The 10,730-nt window shown below is 32.4% G+C and overlaps 1 non-coding gene across 1 annotated transcript; it reads right to left on the bottom strand.

The window, feature by feature from the left end:
- Positions 1-1,547: 1,547 nt before the first annotated feature.
- LOC121210176 (small nucleolar RNA R71) lies at positions 1,548-1,654 on the bottom strand. The gene has a single exon (XR_005905304.1). It is a non-coding gene; the product is annotated as a small nucleolar RNA R71 (small nucleolar RNA).
- Between the last annotated feature and the right edge of the window lie 9,076 nt (positions 1,655-10,730).

Consider the following 10,730-nt stretch of genomic DNA (forward strand, 5'->3'; position numbering starts at 1 on the left):
AACATGTTGTGACTGAAAATTTAATCCTTAATTGCTTTGATTTATGCATGATTGGGTGCAAATTACTTGATTTTTTACTATCATTCACTGAGCTTTTTAAGTTCATAACCTCACATTTCGTGTAGAAAATTTTCGGGCATAAGGAGTCAAAAAGTGAGTGTAAGGGTGATCCAAGAATAAGGCTTGGCAATGGCTTAAGAAATTTACTTTAGAGCTATCTAGGGGCATTGTAATGTTTTTGGAACTAGTTTTATTTTACTTGTAATGGACATTGGACATTAAATTTTGGACTTTAATTTTGGAACTTTTATAATTGCCTCAATACATCGTTTTATGTTTAATTGAGGTTTGCTTTATGGTATGTTGATGAGTGTTCGTACGGTGGTTGATAACACAGTGTATAAAGCATGTATTTTATACTAAAAATGTTTAATTGAAGCTTACCATGGAGTGGATTGCTTGCGACTAAGGTATGTAGCTTATGTGAATTCATTGGTGTTTGCTAAGCATGTAATTGGGTGTTAAATTTTAATTAATTGTTGCATATATGTTGTAAATATATTAAATTGGAGATGTGTGAATGTTTATGGTAATTAATTGTACCTATTTCAACTTTAATAGGTAAGTAAAATATGTAAAATTGGGAAATTAAAATGAATTTATTGGAAATTAAAACGAATTTTTGACAAAATAGATGCACTGGTTTGCACATCTTTTCACATGGGCATGTGGGTTTTGGGGGTCTAATTTTTTATTTTTGTAATCTAATATTCTAATTTGCTTAATTTATAATTTAGTCCTAAAACTTGATTTGATTAGTTGAAGCCTTTAATGATAGGGAAACTTGGTAGTATTTTAGGATTAGACTTGAAACTATTAATATTTGGTAGAAACACTCTTAATTTTTAATTTGGAAAATGCATTAAAAGTTTGTAAAAGTTATGATTTAGTCACTAATAATAAAACTTGAATTAGACATACAAAATGAACTCAAATTAACCTGAAATTTTTAATGCTTGCATAATTTGACTAAAAGAAGGTCGGTAACTATTTAGAAATAAAACTGGGATAATTTAACCTTAGGTTGTTTAAATACATAAAAAAAAGAATAAAAATGGTTCACAAATTGCTTCTGCATTAATAAATGATAGTTAATTAGTCATAAATGAGGTGTTAGAAGGTTGGGGTGTGCGTCGGGCAGTCATTAGCTGGAGAGTCTCTCCGGTGGCTAATGTAAAGCTTCAAATTTGGGTTGGTCCGTCCTGATTGGTTTGGGGTGTCACAATGTTTTAAATGTTACAAATAGTAGAATAGTTTAGTAGATGACCCATTGAAGATCCAATACTGCATTTATGTATTTTTCTAGAGGTCTGTGACTTGTTTAGACAGCAGGGTGTTCCTGAAGACGCTTTACGACGTAAACTGTTTCCATATTCTTTAAGAGATTGGGCAAGAGCATGGCTGAATATTTTTCCGTCAGAAACAATGACATCATGGAATGATCTTTGCCAGAGATTCTACGGTATAATCCCCCAAATATGAATGCCAAGCTTAGAAATGACATCACACCTATTCGACAATCGAAAGATGAAACACTATATAAAGTTTGGGAGTGATTTAAAGACTTAATTTGGAAATTTCTAATGCATGGATTTCAACACTAAACTCATATGGAGATATTCTATAATGGGCTGAATGCAAATACGAGGATGGTAGTTGAAGCTTTTGCCAATGGTACTTTGTTAGATAAATCTTATAATGAAGCATATAAAATTTTGGAAAAGATTGACAACAATAATTATCAACATCCTACCACAAGAGTTGGGACATGCAAGAGAGTTGTTGGTACTATGGAGCTATAAGCAACCACTTGGTTAACAGCCCAGGTATCTTCTTTGCCTAATATGATCAAAACAATGAAGAAGCCCACTACAGTTCAAAAGATGAAATCAGCTAAGCTTTTGTGTGTTTATTGTGGTGAAGACCATGTGTTTGATGAATGCCCATCAAACCCAGCATCCGTGTGTTACCTGGGTAATTTCAACCGGAATAATAATCCCTTTTCCAACACGTTTGAATAATGTATACATGAGAAAAACCCATATCCAAAGAAAACCCAAACCATAGTCCAAATAAATTTTATAGTCCATAAACTGAATAAAACTTATTAAAATTTATTTTATAAAAAGAATTGCCCGAAGTCCATCGTACTTTCGTATGCCACATCTGATCCTAGCCTCGAGTATTAACTGATAAGTTAAGATTAGGGGTGAACATATAAAGGCTTATTGTGAGTCACAACAATTATAATCATACGATTAGTCACAAAGTAAACAATCACCATTTTTATAACCATACAATTCATGACACATTTAATCCAACATTTGATCATGTTATGAGCGTGATGTAATGCAAAGAGAGTCCTACCTATTCATCCGCTACACACCACTAGTTCCCAGAACTCATCTGCCAAATACAAAACAATGCATATATACTAATAATAAAAAGAATGAGTAGACATGCTGCCATCAATATGCGGACGAGCCATCAATAACAATTTACAGGATAATATGTTGCCAATAAGTAGCGAATACACAACACTGTCACAGAGAGGGGCAACAATAAGCATCAAACAAGGTTGATATGGTTAGCAATAAGGAGGGTTTAATGGTAGAAACAATGGCATTTAAAAGGTTAAAATACTCAGCAAGGTGGCTGGAAATCAATAGTAAAGTATTAGGCACAAAAATGGTTAAAATCACCACAGTCTAGATGGCACAAGGAAGAGAAAGAAGAAAACATTGAGAGAACAGGAGTGGAATGGCTGGGGTTGAAAAAAGATGAATAAAGGCTAAAAATGAAACAAAAAAATGTATTTATACCTAGGTTAACTAGGCTTGAGCAATACAAAAATAGGAAAGGGAGAAATTTTAGCAAAAATTAAGCCAATTTGCATGGGAAGGGAATCAAACTCAATTATCAAGGATAACCACTCCAATTCTTAACCATTAAGCCAATTATTCATTCTTGAAACAATTTTACAAACTTTAAACCAAAAATTTGGCATGTTACAAATATCAGGCTTTAAAATAGGTCTATTTACTATTTTAGTCCTTTAGTTAATTGCAATTTAATTTCTCAAGCCATTTTCTAATTAAAAATATATAGTAATTGAAATTGACAATTTAGTCCCTGGACTCTATATAGACACAATTTCCACTAAATTTCTTATCCAAAATTCAATTCACTAATATAATAACTTCGTAAATATTTTTATTAAATATTTAAAGGCTCTATTTACGAAAATGGGATCCTAGAACCTCATTTTTAGACGCCACTGGAGATCAGGTCATTACATTAAGAATAATAGAAAAGATCAAGTGGTTGAAAGTTCAAAAACATTAGACTTAGGTTCGAGTTGGTCAAAATTTCTAAGCACCTTTTCAAAAGCTTTGTTTGATTTGGATTATCTCCCTAAGACTCGGAACACATGTACTTATTTGATCAGATTTATTTCTCTAGATATTACGATAAAGGGTTGTTTTAGAAAAAAATTAAAAATTCTATTACGCCAACTTAAACTTATTTTGTAAATGATTTTCCAATAGTAAGATCCTTTGTAATGTAAAGGGCTTCTTGTTTACAATAACTAGGACGGTATTGATACTCTAATAAAACCTTGCCTTGCTATTGTATCTCAATAGACAAGGACTATTTAGAAGGGGAGTTTGCCTTTTTCATTTTTCAATCCAGAGAAGCTAGGTGTTTGTAAAATATCATAACTCCTTCACCCAAATTGTCCGACTACTTCTAATCCTAGTATAAAAGCCTCATCTTTTCCTATAATGTTTATGGCATTGAACCTAAAATACAAATCATATTGCTATTCATTTCCATATGATTCAGTTAGTAAGATTCCTACGCCTAAACCATTAACATATAACAATCATCGTTTGTTAAAAAATGGTGCACCTTACTCGAACTAGTTGTGAATCTTATTTTGAAGTAGATGTATTTGGGCCTTCATTGACCATTTATTGCATGTCCGTAGCTACCTTAGAAGGTTGATAAGATAATGAATAATTGGATGTGCTTGAAAATACTACTAAAGCTTCCTTGCTAATACCATCAATTCTAAAACTATTTTCTTTATTTTATGTAATTTAGCCTTCTATTTTGAAGGGCCCAACTAATATTGTAAACAATTTGTCTCATTTGATGTTGTTAAGGTAAATTTGTGTCAAGGGCGAGGCCAACAATAATGGAAAACTGAAATAAACTTTTATCCAGTCAACAAACTTGTTTTCAGCAAGTCTTGCTCCAATCAAATAAGATTTTTAAGGCTTTGAAGAATGAAAATCATTTGTCTGTCATTTAGGAGAGGAATTTGTTTAGTTTCAAATCTTTTAGCTAATCTCTAGATCTCCTTAGTATTTTTGAAAGAGTTCATATCCAAAATGACTCATATTTTCTTTTGATTTTCTTTAATACCCAATTGTGTGACACCCCGCACCCGACTCAATCGTCGGATCCGAGTATAAGATATCATATTTTGTTGCCAAAGCAACTCAAACTAACCATATACACTATAGTGCATTAAGAAATCAAAATTAAAACCATTTAGAACAAAACTTTTTAAGCAATGCATTCAACATTAAGACGATAAAATCAAGTTGGGATAATTTTAAAAGAATTCCTAAATATTTGGAGGTGTTTGGGACAAAGTACGGATTCCTAATGGTTTTATTGCAACAAAATTGTGTGGGAACCCTATTAGGGGCTTAGGTGTTGGTACTTGTGGACTCAAGTATTAGTACCTAGCCCTGTTACTGTAGAAATTTGTATTATGTCTACTAGGTAAATGTACCTAAAGTAAAGGTACTATACCCCTAACTCTTGCACTAAAAAAACTAACCTTGTAATTGTTTATTTTAGCCCTAAACGCTACCAATTTATTTCTATGACTTTTGAAACATTTTAACCAAGTTCTAAACACCATTTTTGTAACAACTTATTTTTAGTGAAATCAAAATAGTAGTTTCGGAACTACAAATTTGACATGAAAATATTTATTTTAATATTATTTTAATGTCTACGGTATGTTAGTAGTGTCATATAAAAGTTTCATTAAGAAATTTTATCGTTTACATGTTTAATTAAATGAAAATGTCTAAATCGTAAAAGATGCAAAAGTACGGTTCTATTTGTTAAATGTATTAAATTGCTATGGAATTTTAATGTGAGTGGCTTAAATGGAAATTAAACCATTTAATTAGTGGGTGGACAATCATGGACATATTATTAAGTATTTTAAGGGTTAATTTATAAGGTTATTTAAGTAAATTGATAGATAAGTAATAAAAATAAAAATAAAACATCATCTTCTAAAATGCCTTCTTATAGCACTAGAAAGAATATAGGTTTTCCTCCTTACTTATTGGTTAAATTGTTCCTATTTAGTTATCCTTAGCATATATTTTAGCATTTTCAGTTTAGTAAATTGCATTTTATAACTCAGTGAATCCTAGCCTATTTTATTCTTAATTTTGCTATCTTTTTTTCATTAATATCGCTGCATGATTTAGTTCCAGATTGTGTCCAGAATTATTACCGCACCTGAAAGCTATCCGGTTAAGAACTAAAAATGCGTGAGCTATCCAGTCTAGTATAACCAACCTGTACGTACAAGGACAGAATAATTATGAGGAAAGGACACCTGTACTGTGAGAGGGGGACATAAAAGGCTGACATGAGAAAAAAGGGAGCATTTTTCTCTCAACCATTATCTTCTTCATCCTACCTTGGAAGCTTGCGGCTATGGTAGCTTAAGCCTCTCACGGGTGAGCCAACATGAAAATTAATGTAGACTAGCTTCTGACGAGGAGACCTAAGTGCGAGACAATAGGGAATAGAGAGATTCAGTCGAGTTGTCTAGGATTAGTATTCTCCACTCGATTCTTTCTTATTTCTTTCTAAATGCTGGTGATTACTCTCTGTTTTCTGTTTGTATGGAAGTACACACGAATTCTTTGTTAAAGGTTATCTTATTTAATCTTGCTTTTATTGTTTAATCTTGGGGTTTAAATGTTTCTTAACATGGAAGTGTTATTGCAGTCACTGACACTGGAAAGTACTATAACAGTTCGAGCCAACAAGCATTACAATGGAAGTTGAGTAAAGATTAGATGAATTTAGTCCACTTGTTCTTAATAGTTCCATGTTGCCATCATCGAAAGGTGGAATTAATGTGCATGTTTAAGTCTTAGATTAAATAGAAGAGTGACACTTGGTAACATATACATAGAATTTTATTGCCTCGACAAACACCTATCCTTTTATACCTTGTGAGCACTATGTATTCTACTGAATATTCATGTTGGAGATCCTAGTTTATCATTATCATATTTTATTTTATTTTATTGTTTTCAAGTTATTTCATAGACAACTATCCTCACAATTTATCTTGTTTCTATCTAGTTATTGCACTAACATTAATAGACAAAAGACAACCATCCCTGTGGGATTGGTATCCGACAGACTCACATCTGTCTACCATACTTGCATCAACAATGTACGCTTGCACATTATTGCTATGATGTTAAACAGTCGATCACATTCATCCACCAAAATTAAAGCTCAAAAAACCTCCATGGAAGCTTGTTAGGTTTGGCTAAGCTAAAGTTGGTGCATGGTGAGTGTTTTTCATCCCGTTTTTAATGATTTCTATGTTTTTAAAGTCGTTGTAGTTTAATCTAGTTAGCCCAGGGACTAATTTCCAAAACCGTTAAAGAGTTAGGGTTTTTCCATGAACGTGTTCATGTGATTTTTAAAGTTTGATGGAAGAAAATGAATCTTTGTTGATAAATAAACAATTTTTGTAAAGTGATTTTTGATAAAATTATCATTTAGGGACTATTATGTAATAATAGTAAAATGTCATGGTGAAATTTTGAATTAATTCTTTTTTTGAATTGAAATAAGTCCTTAGGTAAATCGGCTAGCATGGTATGTGGATGAAATTGCATGAATTTCAATTTACAAGCTTAGGGACTAAATTGTAAAGAAGTTAAAATAATAGGGGCAAAAGCTAATTTTTCAAAAGTATGAATTTTTGACTGAATTGAATGGAATGAATATTAAATGGATTAAATTTGGTTATTTAGATCAAGTTAAGCCTCGTACAGATCTAGATCGAAGGAAAAATAAAGTATCGGACTAGTTGATTCTATTTTGTTATCTTTATATTTGAGGTAAGTTCGTAAGTTTAAATAGCATTTTAATGTTATTTGATTTAAATGTTATTATGCTATTTATCATATCATGTTACGATAAAAATCCAATTACGTTACAATGACTATCGAGTCTCGTTTGAACCTTAAGAATATATAGGATACAAATGACATGTCATTAGGGTTACCATGTTTCGGGTGTTGGTCCTGAATGTCCTACCGATGGCTGAGTTCCAACATTTTTTGCGGACACTAATCAACTTGTGTGAGCGGCTTCATGTAGCTACATTTCGACCGTCAGTTTGTGTGAGCAGACCCATTTATGGCTCAAGTGAGCATCTATGTAAAGGAAAAGGAAAGGAATGGTTTCGGCCATGTATTTAGCACACTTTGTGTGAGCTTCCCATGTATTTGTTACTATTATAAGTGGTTCAACAGGCATGAAAAGGGAAAGAATAGTAAGTGTACCGAATGCAAAGTTAAGAACTTATAAAAAGGTTTGAATTGTTGATGATCAAAATATGAACACTCATGATTATGAAAAGTATGATTTAAGTGATGCTATGCTCATGTACTATACCTTAACATATGATGATATTGCTAAGTTATGTTTCTAAACACTAACTTGTGTTGTTGATGATGTTTAAGCTTGTGCCAAACTATGTTGGATTGATTCATATCTATTTTTAAGATTATGCATTAAAATGGTAAGCTATGTTCATGATTTACAAACATACTAAGCATTATGTGCTTATGTTGTCTTTCTTTCCTATGTTTTATAGATTATCAGAAGCTGGACTGGTTTGGAAGCTTTTTAGAGACCTATCACACTATCCAACAACTATATCGATAGATTTTAATATTTTGGTCATGGATGTAATGGCATGTATAGGTGTGCTTTTGGTACTTTGATGCCTTAATGGTTGGTGTTGATGTGGCTAAATGAATGTATGTTTTAAATGACCATTTTGATATGTGTTGATGAAGTTTCAATGTGGTAAATTGTGGTAAGTTTTGGTATGAAAATAGGTTAGATATGAATGCTAGATGAATGGTCAATTGCACATATGTTTGGATAGATTTGATGATTTGTGATTGAGGTGCCTTTTGGCATATTGGTTGTATGGATAAATGACTTATTGAATTGGTTTTATTATGCATGTTTTAGGTATGTTTTAAGGCTTGATTATATGTGCAAATTGCTTGTAGGTATGTGCTTGAATTGGAAGAAAGAAATGGCCTGGATTTGGCCTATTTCTTGTCTACACAACCTAAGACACGGGCGTGTGTCTCAACCGTGTGTGACACACGGCCATGCAACATGACCATGTGTCCCTTGTAGGTTTCAAAGGGTAACAAGTCAAGAAAAGTTACATAGCCTAGCACACAGCCTGGCACACAGGCGTGTAAGACCATTTCGAGAGCTACACGACCTGACACACAAGTGTGAGGCTTGGCCGTGTGACCCAAGTCAGACAGTTATACAGGCACGAACATGGTCGCGTATCTCTATTTTGAATGTTACATAGCCTGAGACACAGGCGTGTGTCTCAACCATGTGAGGCATACGGTCATGTGACCCCTGCAATGTGAAATTTTCTATCTTTTTCCATAAAGTTCTAAATGTTTTTGATTTAGTCCCGAATTATTTCTAAATTAATTCTAAGGCCTCGATGGCTCAAATAAGGGAAGATATACATGTGTTTGAATGAATTATGCCATGATTTGTCAAATGTTTGGTAATGATTGTTTTAAGTTATGATTTATGGTAATACTCTGTAATCCTATTCCAGCAATAGATTCGAGTTAGGGGTGTTATAATTTTAACATACAATAGCATATTCAACCATCATGGAACATAACCACACTCAACAAGTACCAAACAAAATTACCAAATTAGATTGCTTTACAAGTAGGAAACTAGCCATTCATATTTATAAATTTCAAAATTCTAATTCAAACTTATGAAGTAAGGCCTAAAGCAAAGAAAAACCATAAAGTATATAAGAAAATAGGGTTGATCAACAACACATAACAAAGAACTAGATATATCCTAGCTCAACCATAGAAAATTCAAGTTAAATCTTAACATATATACATATGAACTCAACCATTACATATAAAAGACACCCTACGTACATGCCCCAACATTTAGTACATAATTTTCATAGTCTGGTTACCTTGTGGATAGTTTCATGTTCATTCTATGTACGGTTTCTAGGATTCTCTTGTTGAGTATTTACACGCAAGAAATAATAACGCATAAGTAAATAATGCTTAGGAAGCTATAATGGAATTCACTATACTTACCTTGTTTTTAGTGAGTACACTAAATAGTAAAAGGACATAACATTAAACCTAGCTATGATAGAGAAATAGGAAAAACAGAAGGCAAGGTAAGCAAGGCAATAATTATATGCACATATGTCCGTTGTCATTCTCATTTACAAATTAGCATGCAAGATCAAATATATATTCATTCATACAGTAGCTTATAGCATGGCATGTGATAAGCTATAAAAGTTACATATTTTAATCTCATTCTTAACACATTTTTAGATGATTAATTATGTAAATTAGTGAATTTGATGCTTCTAATCCTTTAAATTCATGTTTCTATACTTAGGAGAGCATTTGGGAGCGAAAGGAGCAAAAAATAAGCCAAAATTGGACAAAAAAGAGCTACCTTCAGGATCCACATGGGCTGACCACACACCCATGTGCCAGTCTGTGTCGATTTCGCACTATGCTTCCCAAATACGCTGGAAAAGCCAATTTTTAGGCTTTCGAGCAATCTAAAGACTATAAATACCAATTAGAAGAATAGAAAAAGGGGCAATCAGAGAAGATCGAAAAAAACACTCAAAGAACGCCATCGAAATCAACTCAGAAGCAGATCTCCCTCAAGATCGAAGATCTCCATTTAATCTCTTTCAAACTTTTATTGAGTTTCTTTATGTCTTGTGGTTATCGTAACTTTGAGATGTTTCTATTCAAGATTATGAACTAAATTCCCTAGATATCTAGGGAGAATGAAACCTATGATGAATCTTATTATTTGATTTATATTTTACATGATAAATACTTGATTCTTGTTCTCAATTATGTATGCTTATTTCTTGTTTTAATATTTTCAGGATATTAATTCATGTTTAATGTGCTTATTTCAGTGGAGAAAAAGTCCTTATTTAAGAGTAGATCTAGCATAATTGAGTGGAGTTGCATGCAATCTTAGAAATAGGATGACATAAATATATCGGATTACAGTAAAATCTAATAGGGGAATCCATATATCGAGTTAATACGACGATAGAAGTTTTAATTAGAAAGAAATTTTAACTAGTCAACCTAGAGTCACTTGTTCTTACTGTCGAAAGAGATATTAACATAATTTAGGGATTTTTACAGATCAAGACACAAGTGAATAAATTATTTAATTCAGATTCATAATAATAAGTGAAGTCTAGGTGGATTCTTTCCTGGGTATTATCTATCTCATTG

The sequence above is a fragment of the Gossypium hirsutum genome, chromosome A11 (genome assembly GCF_007990345.1).
Source record: "Gossypium hirsutum isolate 1008001.06 chromosome A11, Gossypium_hirsutum_v2.1, whole genome shotgun sequence".
Classification (NCBI taxonomy): Eukaryota; Viridiplantae; Streptophyta; class Magnoliopsida; order Malvales; family Malvaceae; genus Gossypium; species Gossypium hirsutum.